Source organism: Lepus europaeus, chromosome 4 (genome assembly GCF_033115175.1).
Source record: "Lepus europaeus isolate LE1 chromosome 4, mLepTim1.pri, whole genome shotgun sequence".
NCBI classification, from domain to species: domain Eukaryota; kingdom Metazoa; phylum Chordata; class Mammalia; order Lagomorpha; family Leporidae; genus Lepus; species Lepus europaeus.
Window position 1 is genome coordinate 55,739,959 of NC_084830.1, and position 21,349 is coordinate 55,761,307.

General features: G+C 38.4%; 1 pseudogene; it reads right to left on the minus strand.

The window, feature by feature from the left end:
- Nucleotides 1-5,488: 5,488 nt before the first annotated feature.
- On the minus strand, nt 5,489-6,497 carry LOC133758345 (centrin-2-like; annotated as a pseudogene).
- Nucleotides 6,498-21,349: the final 14,852 nt, after the last annotated feature.

The following is a 21,349-nucleotide window of genomic DNA, read 5'->3' on the forward strand; positions in this document are numbered from 1 at the left end:
TTTTTCAAGTACATCACACTATAATTTTTCCTTCTAAAGGAGGAACTGAAGGGTAGGTCATAAATCCTCCCTTTGCCTCCCAGATCCTAAATAATGGAGGGGTCCAGATCCCAAGGGAATATCTTCATGAACTATATCTCAAAGCAAAAATGAAAATGCTAATTTCTCACAATGTTTTTTTCTCTAAAAGATTTCCAGATGAAACCATGTGGATGTTTAGTGCAATGAAAAAAGCAAGCTAAGCCACCCAAAAGTAGTATAATGCACAGTGCAGGATTTCACTTTTAGTTTTTTAAGTTTAATGGCTGCACTCTGTGGCTGCTGGGCACAATAGTATTGGAGAAGACTATGCACATTACATGGACTGCTTTAGCAATTTTCAGGATTAGGAGAGTTATGTAGTTGCCTGATCTGCAGGAAAATAAGTATTAATTTTAGAGTTTTAATATTTTTCCTAGAGCAGGTTACTAGGGCAAGTTAGTATTAATTCTTCCCTTTTCTCTCTTATGTTGGTGAATATGGGTAATTTATTCTTCTTGCATTTAATATGCCACAAAACAAGGGATAGGGTTTTTTTTTTTTGTCCTTATCATACAGATAATTAACTTAAGGAAACAAACTAAAAACAACCCACAAATTATTTCAAGAAAAGCTTCAAAATGTTAGTCATTATACAAACATATTTTGAACGTAAACTTTCAATACTAGTCTGAGGAGTTTTATCTAGTTATTATCCACAAAAAATTTGTGTGTGTTCTCAGTTGTGTGGTTGGGTGGAATAATATTTGACAATGTAACTGATTGTTTTGATTTTGGTATCTTGTTAGTCATTGGATCTAAGATACCGTTCAACTTTCAATAGAGTCTTTCCTACTTTTACTGCAAAGGCAAATTTACTCCCAGTCAAGTCAAAAAAAAAAAAAGAAATGTGACTTCCCATCTAAGTTTAGAAAAGTTTCTGGTTCCTAAGCGATAATAAAAATTAGGTTTCTTATCTAAAGATTGTTCTATTGTGGTCAACTAGAACAGGAAAGAAGAAAAAGCATCATTGAATTTCAGAATGAAAGCCAAGAGTCATTCCAGAGTTTTATATTTTCCCTGGATTCATGAAACTTGGGTAAGGGATGTGTGTTTTATGACATATATGTGTGTGTGATAGGAGTCATGACATCGGATGACCATGAAGATCAAGTTAGTTCACTGTAAGATCATAGAAAGTCGCTAGTTGACAGCTGTGGAACACATGTGATGTATCCAGAGAGTAGCTGCTACTTGTCCCCACAAGATGTGGCTCTGATACATAGAATGATATCCCCCAAGCTGCCCAAATCCTAACTGCCAGAACCATTGCATATATTCTATTGAATGGCAAAGGAGAATAAAAGTTGTAGATGAAAATAAGTTTAGTAATTAGCAAATCTTAAAATATGGAAGTGTCCCCATATATTTACATAGGCCCAATGTAATTATAAGTGCTGTTGAACATGAAAAAACTGACGCAAAAGATTCAGTATCACAATAATGCAAAGTAAGTAAGCAAGGTTCAATTTGCCAGGGTTTGCTTTGAGAAGGGGAAGGAACACAGTCTCTAGAGCCTACAGAAAGGAGTGAAGACTGAAACAGGTGATTTAGATCCATTGGGATTCAACTGCTATGCCTTGAGTACCACATAAGAAGGCCTAGGATACAAGCTATAATGAAGGACAGGACAGACCAATAAGATTCAAGCAAATGGGATATAATAAAAGGGTTGGGATTAGATTGGTTGTTTGGGATGAGATTAATTTTTTTTAAATTATTTGACAGAGTTAGACAGTGAGAGAGAGAGACAGAGAGAAAGGTCTTCCTTCTGTTGGTTCAACCCCTGAAATGGCTGGTGTGGCTGGAGCTACGCTGATCCAAAGCCAGGCGCCAGGTGCTTCCTCCTGGTCTCCCAGGTGGGTGCAGGGGCCCAAGCACTTGGGCCATCATCCACTGCCTTCCCGGGCCACAGAAGAGAGCTGGACTGGAAGAGGAGCAATGGGGACTAGAACCCCTTGCCCATATGGGATGTCAGCACCGCAGGCAGAGGATTAACCAAGTGAGCCAAGGTGCCAGCACTTGGGATGAGATTAATATTTAAATAGAATCTTAGTAAAGCAAATTGCCTTACTTAGTGTAGGAGGGGCCGCACCAAAAAGCTGAAGAACCTAGAATAAGCCCCCTCCCTTCCCTCAGGCGAGACAAAATTCTGTTAGCAGATGCTCTTCAGGTTTGAAGTGCAATAGTGGCCCATTCTTGAGTTTCCAGCCTGCTAAACTATATGTGAGTGTATTGGTAAGGGGGTGGTGGGAGGTAAGAAAAATGTCCGTTTACCTTAAGACCACATATGAAGTCTTGCCCATTTGAATGCTTTTAACTTGATTAATTTAAACAATGTGCTCCTTTAGGTATTTAACTTGATTGATTTAAACAGTGTGCTCCTTTAGGCATTTTCCACCTGCGCACTGCCCATTTGCCCTGCTTCCAGAAGCACTCATTCAAGGGAACTTCCTTTTTCTGACGGAAGAGTAACTAGAGTTCTGATATCTGCCTCCACCTGTCTCTAGCCTGCTCTCTGAAGTAGGCAGGCATACAGGTTGGAGTTGATCCGATTTGTGAACTGGAAGACCACGCCCCTGTGTGACCTCATGCTCCTACCTGATGCCTTGGCCACGCCCTTGTGTGGCTTCATTCCCCTACCTGACCTTACCAGGGTGCCCACCAGCCAATCAGGTTAATTGACCACTCCCCTTTGGAGTGGGTTAAAAGCCTGGGGCACAGTGTGCCCAGCCTGCTCTTTTTCCCTGGCGTCTTGCTAGGAAGGGGCTTGCTGTAGCCCCACGCCTCCAGGGCGCATGGCCTTCGGGCCATGTGCTCTGGGCATCCTGGCCTAGATGCTCTTCCACGTGGCTGGTTCCTGGTGCTCGGTATGAACCCCTAATTACCTCTTTTTCTTAAATAAAGCTCTTACTCTCCTATGCATCTTTCCTACTAAATAAAAGCTTAAAACGTACCATGCTACCTCGTTTATCTGTGCCGGTATTTAGAATTCTTCTCTAAATATTAGGCAAGAACCCTCTTGGGCTTATTAATATTGGGGATTTAGTAATAAGCCCGTGGTAAAATCGTAAGGCGCCCCAAATTTTGGTAGTACATGTGGCACCCTGGCTAGCATTTCTATGGAACTTTAAGGGGCCACGGTTTAGTGTGAATTTTAGGGGGTCTTGTCCGATATCACTCTCTACTCATACTCTATGACTATGAAGTTTTGGCTAAGTTTGCTTAAATTTAAGGTTTTATTTTTGAAACATCAATTTTAAAATGTACCCTCTAAAATGCATGTTCACGCAGGTATGAAAATTCCGTTTTCCTATATTGGTATGACGTATCAGTCTATTTCATTCATTGTGCTGGGCAATCAGTGGAATTTTTTTTTTAATTGTGGAAATTCCAGTCCTCCGTATCTTGGAAGTATCTATTTCCATTGATGATTTCCTTCCAACCATGATTTTTAAAAATCTCCCTCTTCAATATTTACTTTCTCCTGCCTCTGTGCTATTTTTACTTTAAATTTCTTTTCTTTTTGTTTTATTCCCATTTTTATTCATCAAACAATAACAAAATTAGTTGATGATGTTCTTATAATGCTTGCTAAGAACTTCTTTTGTATTTGCTCACCAAGTTCACACAGTTCTACAAGGTAGGAAGTTTTTGTGCCTTACCTTTAGATATGGGGAAAATTAAGTGAAGATAAGTCAAACAATTTGACCAAGATATAATAAATTGTAAAGTGTGATTTCAGTTAAAGCAGTCTTGATCTGAAATCTTAATTATTAATCATGCTAATATATCATTTCTCAGATGAATGATAATACTTGGTTGTGAACCCATAAAAAGGAGTAACAAATTATTTTTGGAAGCTCTGAGTATGTAGCTGTGATTTGCCAATTGGAGTTTCACTGTAGTGTCACCCTAGGGAGCCATATTTTGGAGAACCATCTGGTAGTATCTTCAGGTGCTTCCCTTTGGACTTATCCTCCCTTAGCTGTAAGCTCTAGCTGTCAGTGTCCTGGGAAGTGAAAGAACAAGAAGAGTTAGGGTTGAGTTCAGCATTCAACATTCTTTTGGGAAAACCAAGAATTTTTGAAATGAAAGTCTTCAGGAAAATATCTGAAGCCTGGATAGTAAAACAAAATTAAGTAATCTTTCCCACCATTTCTTTGTTCTGTTATCAATATCTGTCTCAAATTTTCCATGATCACATCCTACTGTGTCCTCAGCCCATTCTTTTAGGCTTAAATTTCTCTCATAACTCCTTTGAAAATTTTCCTCTTAAGGTCACGGGGACATTTATATTATCAATGTCAACAGCCCCTCTCTTCCTCACAACCTTCTCTCAGTTTTGACATAACTTACAATTCCTTCTTTCATCCCCCTTTTCATGTTTGTTATTATACCATACTTTATTTATGTTCTTCTGACTTTACCAGGAATCTATAATCCTGTTTTTCCCATGTGTATTTTATTATATTTTGACTCCTTAAGACTTTCCTGGTCCTGGAGAGATCACCTCTGTCAGGGTTAGCTAATTCCTAAAGAAAGTAAGATTCCTGAAATGGCACCTTTTACATGCTAATCAGTCAATCCAAACCCACAAAATCCTCCCTCAGGGTCTCACATAGAGATCTAACACTTAGATTTATATTCACCTGTCCCATCACTCATGTGTCAAGTGCCAAACAACTAACATCAACCATTGTGCTCCAGAGGCCACAAAAATTATTCAAACTCCACAGTCTTATACTTGGTCACCTTGCTAGGTAGAATCCTGTGCCTCTTGTTTCCGGGAACCTGTGAGGACAAAAATGACTACCTTTAAGACAGTTATTTCCCTATCTGTGTGTCTCCCTACATATGACTAAAGCAAATCCCTGTTAGATTTTAAAACTCATATGTATATATGAAGGAGGGAGAGGTAAGGGAGGGGGAGAGAGATTCCAATCACTCATCAACTGGTTCATTTTCCAAATGCCTGTAAAGACAAGAGCTGGGTTGGGAACTTGGAATGCAAACCAGGTCTCCCACATGATGGCAGGAATCCATTTACTTGAACCACAAGCACTGCCTTCTAGTTTCTCCATTAGCAGGAAACTGGAGTCAATAGGTGGAGCCAAGAGTCAAATCTAGATACTCTGATAGGGGATCTGAGCATTTCAACTGCTAGGCTAAGCCTCTGTTCCCCTGTAATATTTCTAACATTGTATCTTCACATTTCCATTTTACAAGATTCTTATCATCTGCCAAAACAACAAATGTTGGCATGATCACAAGATTGCCCATGAAATGATATCCACTTCACTCAGTGTGTGGTTCACTTATTTATTCTTTTTTTCTTCAGACTAAGAAAGGTTTTATTTTTAAGACAAAACAAATAGCATTAATATACATCCAAATGCCAATGCACTGGGTTTTATAAAATAGAAGATTACACTCTGATATCAACTAGAAACTAGAACCACTGAAAAACGACCAGTGCTTCTGGTGACATGGGTACAACATGTGCTTGTCTAAGAAGTCATTCAGTGTGCATCTCTGTGAAATATATGACAAGAGCGAAGCAATGCAAGGCAAAATGGAAGGTGGGCAATGCTTTAAGACCCTTTTCTCTGCTCCAATGTGCTCTTATTCTGCTTTGGAGAACTCAAGTAATCAGCAGGCCATTTTACAAAGAGTTTGAGTATCAAAGAACACTTTAAAAGTCTGAAATAGATTAGAGGCCATAACTAAAATTATGTAGGGAGGTCAGTGCCGGAGAAAATAGTTTGTGTTCTCAAAAGCCAGATTTTACACAATGGCAGGCACTAAATCTCATTAGGTGTGCTTGCAGTAGAAAAGACGACATGGATCTTAGTAAAGGCTGTTCTTTTTCATGATGCGCAGGAATTCTTGCTCATTGACTTCTCCATCTCCATCTTGATCAGCTTCATCAATCATTTCCTGTAGCTCCTCATCTGTCAGGTTCTCGCCCAACTCCTTGGCCAGCGTTTCAGATTTTTTAATGATAACTTTCCAGTTTCATCATCATCGAGGAGCTTGAAAGCTTTCAGAATTTCTTCTTTGGTATCTTTCTCAGACATCTTCTGAGTCATCACAGTCAAAAAGTCACTAAAGTTCATTTTGCCAGTGCCTTCCTTATCAATTTCACTTATCATTTTCTTGATTTCTTCTTTTTTGGGTTCAAACCCCAGAGCTCTCATTGCCACCTTAAGTTCTTTAACATCTATGGTCCCAGTTCCATCAGCATCAAAGAGATCAAAAGCTTCCCTGATTTCTTGTTTCTGCTCTTCAGTAAGCTCAGGCTTAGGACTCATACTTTTCCGCTGGGCACTAGATGTTACGTTTCCTTTCTTAAAGTTAGAGGCCATAGCCGGCGCACTCCGCTGCCCGTTGTTACGGCAACCAACATACACACCGACTCGGCGCCATTCCCCCACTTATTTATTAACAAATCTTCTTTCATGAATTTTCCCTAGAGTTTATGTACCCAACTAACTGACAACTCCATTTGGTAGTTTAACAGAATTTAGAAACACAACGATGGCCCAAATAGGATTCTAGAGTCCCCCCCCCCCCCAATATGTTTTTATAGAATTTCCTTAATAAATTTTACCCTGCTATGCTCAATTGAAGAAACCAATCCTTGTCATTATTCCTGAGTAGTTTCCCCTCATGACCTCTCAATTTTCTCCATCTTAACTGCTCCCAGTATAGTCTAGCATCATGACTCATCTAGATGGTATGGTTGTGGGCAGAATGATCTTACAATTTGGATCCTGACACATCTCTTCTACCACTCAGACATTGAAGACAATAAAGACAATCCAAACCATTGTCCAATGCCATCCAGATTTTACATATTGAACCTTGCCCACTTCGAATAAGTACTTGCTGAATTCTAGCCACACAGTCTGTTCTGGCTACTGCGCTCACATGCAGTACATGTTGACTACTTCACCAAGGCCTCTGTACTAGAAAAATTTTGTACCAGATGATTGTTCTTTACAAAACATTATAAGAGATGTCTTCAAAAAGTTCACGGGAACAAGTATTATGAAAGGTTATAAAATTGTTCTGCTACCAAATTTATTTCCATTTCCCATGAACTTTTTTTTATTTTTGACAGGCAGAGTGGACAGTGAGAGAGAGAGAGAGAGAAAGGTCTTCCTTTGCTGTTGGTTCACCCTCCAATGGCCGCCGCAGCCGGCGTGCTGCAGCCCGCGCACTGCGCTGATCCGATGGCAGGAGCCAGGAGCTTATCCTGGTCTCCCATGGGGTGCAGGCCCCAAGCATTTCAGCCATCCTCCACTGCACTCCCGGGCCATAGCAGAGAGCTGGCCTGGAAGAGGAGCAACCAGGACAGAATCCGGTGCCCCAGCCAGGACTAGAACCCGGTGTACCGGCACTGCAAGGCGGAGGATTAGCCTATTGAGCCATGGCATCGGCCTCCATTTCCCATGAACTTTTAAAAATATCTTTGTGTAATCTCCTCTTGGTCACCTGGATTTCAGCCTAATATAAACTCTTCAAAACTGCCATCCCTTATCACTTTGTTTTCTCTGTATTATTTATGAGTTCCAGAAATTATTTCACTTCTTTCTTAAACAATGTCCACAGAACCCTATACAAGATAAGTTATATATGGGCCATGACCTTATTTTAATCTTTGTTATCTTTAGCATTCAGAATAGTGATTGGCATATGGTAGGTTCTTACTAAAATTTTAAAGACTTGATGAATAAACTACAAATATAGGCATCCAGTTTTAAATGTTCTTGTCTTCAATAATTGTATGTACATTTTTGGTTTAGTATGCAGTATTTAATGACATAGGTGCATTTTAATGCCTATGACAAAAAAAAGTTAGTATTCTAGCATTTTCCGATATTTGAAAATGCCTTTTCAATTTCTTCAAAATCATTTAATCCTGAAACAGAAAGAGAACCTGTTTCTTTCATACTAGTCTTGCCTTCTGAATAAACTAGTTTTAAAGAGGTAGTGCATATTTTTGAAAATAATATATAGCATTGGTGGATATTTAACATACTTTCATGTATGTTCAAACCCATGTATACAGAAAACAGGACATGGGCACAGAACATTTTTAAAAATAACTTTTCATATCCTTATCTTCTAAATGATATTTTCCTACAGTTTCATTATAGAAGGACTGATAATAAGACTCGTATCTTTCAACTGCCCTGAAAGTATTTTTTATCCTTAAAGATTTTAGACTGCTGAATTAAAATAAAACATTGAGGTATAGGTATTATAATAGAACAAATATGTACTTATTATTATACTTATAATTAAAATGATGAGTATTATACAATGAAAATTCAACTTTACCCTGTGGGAACTCCAAGTATTTAGAAAGAATGGAGAAAGAGTTATTTTATGGCATAATAAATTCAGGGGATCAAAACCTTTGTGAAAATTAGATTTCTCACCTAATATGCATTGCAATTTGAAATCTGAGTGCCACCTGGTGGTCATTCTTGCCCCATAAAGGTCATCAGGCAGACTATGGTCGATCCTAAGAGATCCTAATCTTTAGTTATGTTTGTAACTTTAAAAAATATAATATCTTGAATGCTCTCTAACAATTTGATGGTGCTGGGTCATAGATTTAGATCTTTAATCCATGTTGAGTGGATTTTTGTGTAAGGTGTAAGGTAGGGGTCTTGCTTCATGCTTCTGCACGCGGAAATCCAGTTTTCCCAGCACCATTTATTGAATAGACTGTCCTTGATCCAGGGATTGGTTTTAGATCCTTGATCAAATATAAGTTGGCTGTAGATGTTTGGGTTGATTTCTGGTATTTCTATTCTGTTCCATTGGTCTATCCAGCTGTTTCTGTACCAGTACCATGCTGTTTTGATTACAACTGCCCTGTAGTATGTCCTGAAATCTGGTATTGTAATGCCTCTGGCTTTATTTTTGTTGTACAAGATTGCTTTAGCTAATCGAAGGTCTCCTGTACCTCCATATGAAGTTCAGCATAATTTTTTCTAGATCTGATGAGAATGTCTTTGGTATCTTAATTGGTATCTCGTTGAATCTATAAATTGCTTTTGGGAGAATGGACATTTTGATGATGTTGATTCTTCCAATCCATGAGCATGGAAGATTTTTCCATTTTTTGGTATCCTCTTCTATTTCGTTTATTAAGATTTTGTAATTCTCATCGTAGAGATCTTTAAAATCCTTGGTTAAGTTTATTCCAAGGTATTTGATTGATTTGTAGCTATTGTGAATGGGATTGTTCTTAGCAGTTCTTTCTCAGCTGTGGCATTGCCTGTGTATACAAAGGCTGTTGATTTTTGTGCATTGATTTTATATCCTGCCACTTTTACAAACTCTTCGATGAGTTCCAGCAGTCTCTTAGTAGAGTTCTTTGGGTCCCCTAAATAAAGAATCATAACATCTGCAAAGAGGGATAGTTTGAGTTCTTCCTTCCCAATTTGTATCCCTTTAATTTCTTTTTGTTGCCTGATGGCTCTGGCTAAAACTTCAAGAACTATGTTGAATAGCAGTGGTGAGAGTGGGCATCCCTGTCTAGTTCCAGATCTCAGTGGAAATGCTTGCAACTTTTCCCCATTCAATGAGATGCTGACCATGGGTTTTTCATAAATTCCTTTGATTGTATTAAGGAATGTTCTTTCCATACCCAGTTTGCTTAGAGTTTTCATCATGAAAAGGTGTTGAATTTTATCGAATGCTTTCTCTGCATCTATTGAAATAATCATATGGTTTTTCTTCTGGAGTTTGTTAATGTGGTGTATCACATTGATTGATTTGCAAACATTGAACCATCCCTGCATACCAGGGATAAATCCCACTTGGTCTGGGTGGATGATTTTTCTGATGTGTTGTTGTATTCTATTGGTGAAAATTATATTGAGGATTTTTGCGTCTATGTTCATAAGGGATATTGCTCTGTAATTTTCTTTAAATGCTGCATCTTTCTCTGGCTTAGGGATTAAGGTGATGCTGGCTACATAGAAAGAATTTAGGAGGATTCCATCTTTTTCGACTGTTTGGAATAGTTTGAGAAGAAATGGAGTTAATTCTTCTTTAAATGTCTGGTAGAATTCAGCAGTGAATCCATCTGGTCCTGGGCTTTTCTTTGAAATTATTAGAGAACATTGAAGTGACCCTGCAAGATATTGGCACTGGCAAAGACTTCCTGGAAAAGATCCTGGAGGCGCAGGCAGTCAAAGCCAAAATTAACTATTGGGATTGCATCAAATTGAGAAGTTTCTGTAGTGCAAAAGAAACAGTCAGGAGAGTGAAGAGGCAACTGACAGAATGGGAAAAATATTTGCAACTATGCTACAGATAAAGGATTATTAACCAGAATCTACAAAGAGATGAAGAAATTCCACAACAACAAAACAAACAACCCACTTGAGAGATGGGCCAAGGTCCTCAATAGGCATTTTTCAAAAGTGGAAATCCAAATGGCCAACAAGCACATGAAGAAATGTTCAAGATCACTAGCAATCAGAGAAATGCTAATCAAAACCACAATGAGGTTTTACCTCACCCCGGTGAGAATGGCTCACATTCAGAAATCTACCAACGACAGATGCTGGAGAGGATGTGGGGAAAAAGGGACACTAACCCACTGTTGGTGGGACTGCAAATTGGTTAAGCCACTATGGAAGTCAGTCTGGAGATTTCTCAGAAACCTGAATATAACCCTACCATTCAACCCAGCCATTCCCCTCCTTGGAATTTACCCAAAGGAAATTAAATTGGCAAACAAAAAAGCGGTCTGCACCTTAATGTTTATTGCAGCTCAATTCACAATATCTAAGACCTGGAATCAACCCGAATGCCCATCAACAGTAGACTGGATAAAGAAATTATGGGACATGTACTCTATAGAATACTATACAGCAGTCAAAAACAATGAAATCCAGTCATTTGCAACAAGATGGAGGAATCTGGAAAATATTGTGCTGAGTGAAATAAGCCAGTCCTAAAGGGTCAAATATCATATTTTCTCCCAGATCGGTGACAACTAACCGAGCACAAAAAGGTAACCTGTTGAAGTGAAATTTACACTATGAGAAACAATGACTTGATCAGCCCTTGCCCTGACTGTTGATGAACAACTTAATACTTTATCCCTCATGGCCGGAGCCGTGGCTTAACAGGCTAATCCTCCGCCTTGCGGCGCCGGCACACCGGGTTCTAGTCCCGGTTGGGGCGCCGGACTCTATCCTGGTTGCCCCTCTTCCAGGCCAGCTCTCTGCTATGGCCCGGGAAGGCAGTGGAGGATGGCCCAAGTGCTCGGGCCCTGCACCTGCATGGGAGACCAGGAGAAGCACCTGGCTCCTGGCTTTGCACCAGCGCAATGCGCCAGCCGCAGCGGCCATTGGAGGGTGAACCAATGGCAAAAAGGAAGACCTTTCTCTCTAACTCTCTCCCTCACTATCCACTCTGCCTGTCAAAAAAAAAAAAAAATACTTTATCCCTCTTAGTATTTTTTTGTCTGTTCTACTTAATACTCATTCACTGATTTAATTTAAGCCTGCAAATGCCCATTAAAAGCTGGGACTGGGCTGGAGTGAGAGGTAGGAAGCAGGAACTCAATCCAGGACTCTCATGTGAATGAATGGAAGGAACACAAATTCTAGAGCTCTCACTGTTGCCTCTCACGGACTACACTGGTGGGGAGCTGGAGTCAGGAACCAAAGCCAAGAATCAAGCCCTCGTCCAAGGATGTGCAATGTGGCTATCTTTACCACCAAGTTGAATGAGCCTCTCTCTCATTGTATACCTACTAGGCCCCAAGGACTAATCTGAAAAAGATCTCTGAAAATCTCTGTACTCAATGACAGTACCAGAAAGGTAAGGATTAAAAAAAAAAAAGCTGTAAAATTACTTATCTGATGCAGTATTTTAAGAATTATTACATTTTTACCAGAAGTTCCCTAAGACTGAAACTCTAATAGTTTAAATTAACTGCATTTAGCAAGATGATTGTGGGTGTAAATTGGTAACTGGATTCTTTTGATTACACTCCCAAAATCGAAAGATTTAGGTAACTGTCTTCTTTGCCTGTGTATATTTCTCTTTAAATTTATTATGATATAATTCATTTTTCCATTCACTGAGTAATTCATTCAGTAAATAGCTTTCTATATCTGTGTTATTATTAGAAATTCTGCCTAGGGACATAAGGGAGGGAAAAATAGACATTATGCCCATATTCACATTACTTATGGTATTTTGTAAGCAATTCATATTTATCAGATAACCATTCAAGGCTAATATCAAAATGTGATATGTACTACAGAAAGGGAGATGGTCCTAAAGCTATGAGATATTTTAAATGGAGGATTCACCTATTGTTGGAAGGTGAGAAAAGTCATTCTACAGCAGTATCCACTGAACTGATACCTGACTAATGAGAATCAGCCCTTTTTCTGAGTACTCACTGCCTCAGTAAGGCTCACAAAGATAAAGACCTTAATTTGAGATATTTATCTTGGTGCAATGGCCTGGACAGATGTATAGCTGTTTGATGTTTGGTTGTTGATTATGATAAAAATATTTACTTTAGTTATCCAGAGAATTTTTTTTTTCCCTTAAGAGTGATACAATAATATTCCATTTAGGGGAAATAATGCCCTTGTGGATTAGGTTTGGGCTGTACTGAAGCTGAAGATTTGAAATCCCCACGCAACTGTTTTCAAGGAAGATGAATACGGAGTATGGAATCTCAGGACCCTTGCAGTAATGAAGTTGTGCGATTAAAGAGATGACGGTTGCACGACTGTGTTTGCCCTTTTACGTTAGAATATTTGCTGATTTGCAGGCCTTGCTCCTGAATGGATATGTCAGATGGAATAATAAAACTAGCCCTAGGGGTGTACCATTTCTCTTGACTCAAGTCTTGTAAATCTCGAGTGTATCATCCACAACAGATAGAGCATTAAACATTGCAACATAAAGAAGCAATCGCAGTGGTTAGGAGGGACACTCTATTTTTGAGACAAAAGCTTCGCCCATTATACTATGAATAAGTCTTATAAAAGTTGAGTGTATATTTTACTGAGGCCAAGCTGTTACAGTTCAGAGAGTCTATTAGTCTTTCTTCTTACAGATGTGACATTTACTCACAAAACAATCCCCCAAATGCCTTTTGGATGGCATTTTAAGTTTAAACCTCTTCAGAAACAAATTTGAGGATATTTTTCTGCTATTAGTTACAAGCCAGTGTCTGTCCACACCAAGACTTATTTTTTTCCCTCTCATTTCTCTCTCACACCTCCCTGTTGCCTTTCTTTTCGTGTTCTCTCTCTGCCCTCCCTCCCTCCCTTGCTGTCTTCCTCTCTCTCTCTCCTCTTTTTCTTTCTCTCCATCTCTTTCTTAATTCTTCGGCTGTCATGATGAGGGCCATTCCTAAATATAAACCCTCAGAGCTTATTCATCATGTCTGTGATTTCACCTCAATGAACTAACTACCCTTGATAACCTGATGAAGATCAAACATGAAGCTAGATAAAATGAGGGTCAACGGTTCAGGAAAGCTTATTCAAGGGGGTCTCATATACATCCTTGTTTTGTTTTCAAAGACTGAAACACAAGCCATGTAGTCATCCCTGGAAAACATTTATCTGACTGTACTGAGTGCAGCAAGGTTATCCTCACTGTCACAATGAAATTCAAACTTGAAAACATATGACCTGAGAAAGTGGACAGCAAGTTGAATAACAAAACTTTTCGCATTCTAACGTCTCCTTCCTCTCATTCTTTCCTGCCTGGCCAGTTCTGACTTAATATTGTGGCTGACGTATTTTCACGTTCTCTGGGATGTGTTCTCAACACTTCCATCCAACTGAACCACTGCCTTCCGTGCAAGATCTCCCATCATCTGTTTTCATGATATTTCTAATAATTTTATGCAGCATTGATTATATTTCTAATTACTTGCTTGAAGTTTGCATTTCCTAAAAAATTGAAAACTCTATCAAGGCACTTGACATTGGCTGTCACACTGTGTATTGTGTGTTGTGCTATTCTTAGCACCAACTACAGTGCCCTTTGACATGGGAAATGCTCAATAATGTTCTCTGAATAGATGAGTAAATGCATAAGTGAGTGAGTTGATGTGGACATTGGCAAAAAATTCTGACTTCATGAAGTGTTGTCTTCTGTTCTCAGTTAATACTTTTTCATCAATCTTCCTAATAATTGTGCCAAATGTAGACTGTATTTTTTTCTATTGTCCATTTTGGAGGAAACCAATAGGAGTTGTCCTTATTTATATAAAGGGTCACTCCTAAAATAAAGGGATGATGAATTCTAAAAAATTACCTAAAAAAGGAGCTCAGCCATGTGGACCACTGACCAAATCAAATATAGCCAGATTTCTGTCTTTGTCAATGAAGTGTTATGGGAACATGGCCATGCCCATTTGTTTGCTTAGAACTTCAACAGCTGCTTTCATCCTACTATAATATAATCAAATAGTCATGACAAAGATCGTATGGCCTACAAAGTCTAAAATATTTGCTGTGTACAGAATATGATTTGCTGACATCTGGAGAAGTTAAAAGTTTGCTTTTGCTAGCTTTCCCATGATCCTTGTGTTCATACTATTTAAAGGCATTCTTGGGGCCAGCGCCATGGCACATTAGGTTAATCCTCCGCCTGCGGCACTGGGATCCCATACAGGCGCCAGTTCTATTCCTGGTTTCTCCTCTTCCAGTCCAGCTCTCTGCTGTGTCCTGGGAAAGCAGTGGAGGATGGGCCCCTACACCCACGTGGGAGACCAGGAAGAAGCACCCGGCTCCTGGCTTCGGATTGGTGCAGCTCCATCTGTTGCAGCCATTTGGGGAGTGAACCAATGGAAGGAAGACCTTTCTCTGTCTCTCTCTCACTGTAATTCTACCTGTCAAATAAATAAATAAAAATATTTAAAAAAAGGCATTCCCACATGCTTTCACTAAAGATTGTTCCTGAATGATGTAAAAAATAATAGCATTGCTACTCAACCTAGTTGAATGAACGTGTCAGCAATGGTGAGTGACAGATTATTTGCAAAATCTTTCATATAGTTCAGAATTAATAGGTTATTGGAAATAATGATATAAAATTAAAGATGCTTAAAATCACATTTAGCGTTTTCAGTTAGGCTGTAAAAAGTTCCATTAAATGGCAATATGGACTCTGTTGCATGAAGTGGAATGAAGTATGTACGCTTTAAAAAGATTTCCAAAAATGATTTCTATTCTTTTCTTTGCTCAGAATATATGACCTGTAATCAAGAATATCCAAGATAATATGATAACAGATATGTTATTTATAATTGGAACAGTGATATGAACTCTTCCAATCTTTCCTGAATTTCCGACCTTTTGAGCAGGAAGGCACGTAGTATTGGGGGAATGATGTGAGAGGCAAATTCCTCTTCTCCATCTACATTTAAAGCTTCTTCTAATTTTTATCAATTTTTCACACATATCAGTCTTGAAATCATTCAAAGAAAAAGCTAGTATTTTTCTTGAATGGAACTCATGTGTGCTTTTACAGCAAGGAATGGGTTGAATTATTTAAGCATTTCTGTAAAACTTGGCACAATTTATTGAGTTCCCAAACATGTGCTCTCTTTCTCTTAAGCTCTCCTACTCTTATCTTGCCCCTCCCCCCACACCCTTTGGGCTTCCCCCACCCAACACAAATAAACCTTTCCTCTAAAAAAAAAAGAAAGAAATGACCATGCTTTCCTCACTGTGTTATATTGGCAATATATTTTTAAACTTTAGCTTATGGTAGGAAAACCTTTTGTTAAAGACCTAATGTTAAATATTTTAGGCCTTGTGGATGCCTGTCACAAACATTTAATTAAAGCATTATCCTGAAAAAAGCAATCTTAGATGAAATGCAAATGAATGGTTGTAGCTGCATTCCAGTAAAATTATAAAAACAGAGAGCCAAGTCACAAGACACTATTTGTCAACTAATGCTTTAGTCAATATCATTGATTAATTTGTCTATTCTTATATAATATCTTTCTTTACTCACTAGAACTTTTATTTAATTCTTGACATTTAATATCTCCAATATTGTTCTTTCTCTTAGAATTTTCTTGGTTACTCTTTGAGTACTCATTTCTATCTAAGACAGTACCTAGGAAAGTTCATGAAATACATATTATACAAATAATTGCATGGATTTCAAAAGCTTGTGCACCCAAATAAATTTATCCTCCGATTCTGTTTTTCTGTGAACCTTTTCAAGTACACTCACACATTTTAGAAAATAACTGCTTATCAAATTTCCCCCATAATTTTCTTGTATCAAAAGAACAAGCTGATGGTGTAGGTGTCATGGTGCAACTGGGTTAAATCACCACTTGAAATGAACACATCCCTGTATCAGAACTGTGCTTCTCACTCAGCTTCCAGCTAATGCAGCTAGTAAGGCAGCATATGATGACCCAAATACTTGCATTCCTGCCTTCCATATGGGAGACCTGGATAGAGTTCTAGGCTTCTGGCTTCAGCCTGACCCAACCCTGGATGTTGCAGCCATTGGGGGTGAAACAGTGGATAGAAGATCCCTTTCTATCTCCTCCTTTCTATGTGTCACTCTATCCTTAATATAAATAAATGCATAAATATATAAAATCTTTAAAAATAAGGCCGGCACCGCAGCTCAATAGGTTAATCCTCCACCTAGCGGCGCCAGCACACCGGGTTCTAGTCCCGGTCGGGGCACTGGATTCTGTCCCGGTTGCCCCTCTTCCAGGCCAGCTCTCTGCTTCTGCCAGGGAGTTCAGTGGAGGATGGCCCAAGTGCTTGGGCCCTGCACCCACATGGGAGACCAGGATAAGCACCTGGCTCCTGCCATCGGATCAGCGCGGTGCGCCGGCCACAGCATGCCAGCCGCGGCGGCCATTGGAGGGTGAACCAACAGCAAAGGAAGACCTTTCTCTCTGTCTCTCTCTCTCACTGTCCACTCTGCCTGTCAAAAATAAAATAAATAAATAAATAAATAAATATTTAAAAATAAGAAAAATTTAAGGAAAAATGAATGTCATTGAAATATTATTTCGCATCCATGTTTATAATAGAGTTTAACACTTTGAATTTCTTTGGAAAGTTTCAAAAATGGTCTGCAAATTTCTGAATAGATATATTTTTAAATTTCTTTTCTCCTGGTCAAAGCCAGGGGCCCTGAACTCCATCTAGGTCTCCCTCTTGAGAGGCAGGGGTCCAAGCACTTGAGTCATCATTACTGCCTCCCAGGATGCATTAATGGGAGATGAATCAGAAACAAAGGTGCCAGCAGTTGAACCAGCACTCAGATGTGGGATGTGGGTGTCCCCAACAGCATCCATTCTGAACAGATATTGAGATTTTATGTTTTCATTAGATTTTCTTTTTCTTAAATTATATTTTCTCATTGCTATAAATATGCACAATTAAAAATAATTTTTATATTGACCGAACCATTCTTTTTTTTTTCTTTTTTTAAACTTTTATTTAATAAATGTAAATTTTGAAAAGTACAACTTTTGGATTATAGCAGCTTTTCCCCCCATAACCTCACACCCACCCACAACCATCCCATCTCCCACTCCCTCTCCCATCCCATTCTTTATCAAGATTCATATTCAATTATTTTTATATACAGAAGATCAACTTGGTATATGCTAAGTAAAGATTTCAACAGTTTGTACCCACACAGATACACAAAGTATAAAGTACTGTTTGAGTAGTAGTTTTACAGTTTATTCACATAGTACAACACATTAAGGACAGAGATCCTACATGGGGAATAAGTGTACAGTGACTCCCACTGTTGATTTCACAATTGAAACTCTTATTTATGACATCAGTAATCCCCCGAGGCTCTTGTGATGAGCTGCAAGGCTATGGAAGCCCCTTGAGTTCACAAACTCCGACCTTATTTAGACAGGCCATAATCAAAGTGGAAGTTCTCTCTTCCCTTCAGAGAAATGTACCTCCTTCTTTGACGTTCTTTCCACTGGGATCTCATTCACAAAGATCTTTCATTTAGGTTTTGTTTTTTTTGTTTTTTTTTTTTGTTTGTTTGTTTGTTTTTTGCCATAGTGTTTTGGCTTTCCATGCCTGAAAAACTCTCACGGGATTTTTAGCCGGATCCGAATGCTCTGAGGCCAGAGCGCTGTTTAGAACATCTGCCATTCTATGAGTCTGCTGGGTATCCCGCTTCCCATGCTTCCCATGCTGGATCGTTCTCTCCTTTTTAATTCTATCAGTTAGTATTAGCAGACACTAGTCTTGTTTATGTGATCCATTTGGCATTTAATCCTATCATTATGATCAATTGTGAACTGAAACTGATCACTTTGACTAGTGAGATGGCATTGGTACATGCCACCTTGATGGGATTGATTTGGAATCCCCTGGCATGTTTCTAACTCTACCATTAGGGGTAAGTCTGAGTGAGCATGTGCCAAACTGTACGTCTCCTACTTCTCTTATTCCCACTCTTATATTTAACAGGGATCACTTTTCAGTTAAATTTAAACACCTAAGAATAATTGTGTGTTAAAGAGTTCAACCAATGGTATTAAGTAGAACAAAGAAAATACTAAAAGAAATAAAATAGTAAGTTGTTCATTGTCAGGACAAAGGCTGATCAAGTCATTGTTTCTCATAGTGTCCGCTGAATTATTCTTGATATACATATTAAGGGAATATATATATATATACACACATATCTTACTCTTAATATATATTATATTAATGTATATATCTTATTCTTAATATAAGGAATATAGCATCATCTGAGGATGAATCAGGAACATACAAATCAGGACTCTATGCTGTCCTATTTCTGTTTTTTATATGCAACCAAAGTGGAATAAAGACTTATAGTAAAAATCCTAAACAACATTAATTTTCCACTTTATTCCTATTTGCTGAATTTTAGTATCCTTGTATTTAATTTGGTCTGTGTTGAAAATTCGACAGATTTTTTATTATTATTTATTTATTTGAAAGGCAGAGTGACAGCTAAAGAGATAACAGAATGAGAGATCTTCCATCTGCTGGTTCACTTCACAGATATCTGCAACAGCCTGGGCTGGGCCAGGCCTCAACCAGGATCCAGGACCTCCATCCTGGTCTCCCACATGGGTGGCAGTGGCCCAAGGGATGTGCCTTGGGCCTTGCCTATTAATGTGATGACTTCCTAGGTAATGCTGAACTCTGCTCTCTAAGAGCAGCCTTATAAGACAGCGGAAAAGCACTGAACTGTAGTTATGTAATAAGCTGAAGATGACTATATGGATAAAAACCTGAAAATTTGAGACTGCTCTAGCATATGGGAGTCTTTCAAAAAGTTAGTGGAAAAGGAGCCAGTGTTTGGTTACAGCAAGTTAAACTGCCACAAGCAGTGCTTGCCAGTGCTAGCAGTGCTACCAGCCCATATTGGAGTGTTGATTGAAATCTTGGCAGTTCTGCTTCTGATAGAGCTCCCTACTATGTGTTTGGAAGGCAGCAGAAATCGGCCCAAGTTACTGGGCCTCTGTCAGCCACTTGAGAAACCTGGATGGAGTTCCTGTATCTGGGCTTCCGATTGACACAGCCACAGCCATTGCGGCAATTTTGGGAGTGAACGCAACGAAAAGTCTCTGCCTCTCTTCTTTTCCTGTAACTCTACCTTTCAAATAAATAAATATTTTTTTTCAAAAAAGAAAAAAAAAGCTGTTGAAAGAACTGAATTAAAAACTCTACTTTGGTGTAAACATTTTAAAATAATTTCTATGAGTATTTTCCTTTTTCCTGGGGTCTTGGCTCCTTGCATCTACCATGTTTCCTTTCACTGTGTTCAAATAGCTTATTTATTGTTTGTTACTCTTAGTGGTAACGGTTGTTTATGTAGGAAACAAAGAAAACTTCCAGCCAGTTTGTTATTTGTCGGGAACCTTGAGTACTATAAGCTAATCTTTTATCCTTGGAACTATTCAACCAAAATACATCCAAGCCCCCTCTCTCCCAGCCCTGCCCCCCCCCCCACCTGTCACAAAATGAATTCTTCCTCATTTACAGAGATTCTCCATCATTGAATTTTTGGAGTGCTTATGAGTTATCCAGATTGTCAGTCATAATTACTCTTATTTCAAAGAAAAAGGTAATCCTACTGAGACTTGTGCCAGATGACTCTTGTTGCTATCATGCTCACAAAATTTCACTTTTGTCCTGAAGCAAATCATGAGAGAGCTTCAAAAGGTTCAAGAAAAATGTGCATTATCTTTTAATTCCATTTGTCCACAAATCTTCGGAAGCCTCCTTGTGTATTACATATCTTTATTATATACCCTACCACCAATTATATTAAAAGTGTACTACAGGTTTTATTGGCTGAAATACAATGTGGAAAATTTTAGTCCTGTATACTAACTGGTTATACCCAGATAGTCATAAGCCCTGGGGTTCTATTGCACAGTGGAATGACTGTAGATAATTTTAATGTACTGTATATTTCTCTATTTAAAAACCTAACAGAAATTTGTATAGTCTCACTATAGAAATATGTTAAATGCTTACAATAATGAATATATTTACCTGATTGTATATAATACAATGTATACATATAACAATGCATCACATAGTACACCAGAAATATGCATAATTTTTATATTTTTGTTAAAACATTTTAATAAATTTCTAAAAATGGAATCACAACAATCTAAGTAGATTATTATAAATAAAAGTATGCCATTCATGAGAGTATCACTTATGTTTTACTCAATAGCAGTATATGAAGGATTAGTCAAGGAACTTCACTACATATAAGGATTAGAAATAAGTCTCCTAAAATTTTTCCTGGAAAATAAATTCTGAGTTCGTACAGGTACAATTCTTTGATGGGTCATTTACTTCTCATGATATTTTCTATTCTACTTCCATAAAGCTCTATTTATTAGAAATGTATTGACTTTACATTGAAATAAAAATTTCATCTCTGGTCTGAAACTGTCCCTTGAGACTACAAAGACCAATCTAAATGTCCTTTAACTTGATACTCTTTAATATTTCAAGACAGCACTCACATTTCCCGATATATTTGTTTCTACAAGACACATGGTGTAAGTTTCAGAACTGGCAGTGTCAAACTTCTCACCCTCTGGTTTCATCTCTCCTGGAAGTGTTCCAGCATAAACATGCCTTTCTTGCTACAGAGTGCAGAACTATACTTGATATTCAGGTGGCAGTATGAATATCCCACAGGAACACATCCTCACATTATTTTAATA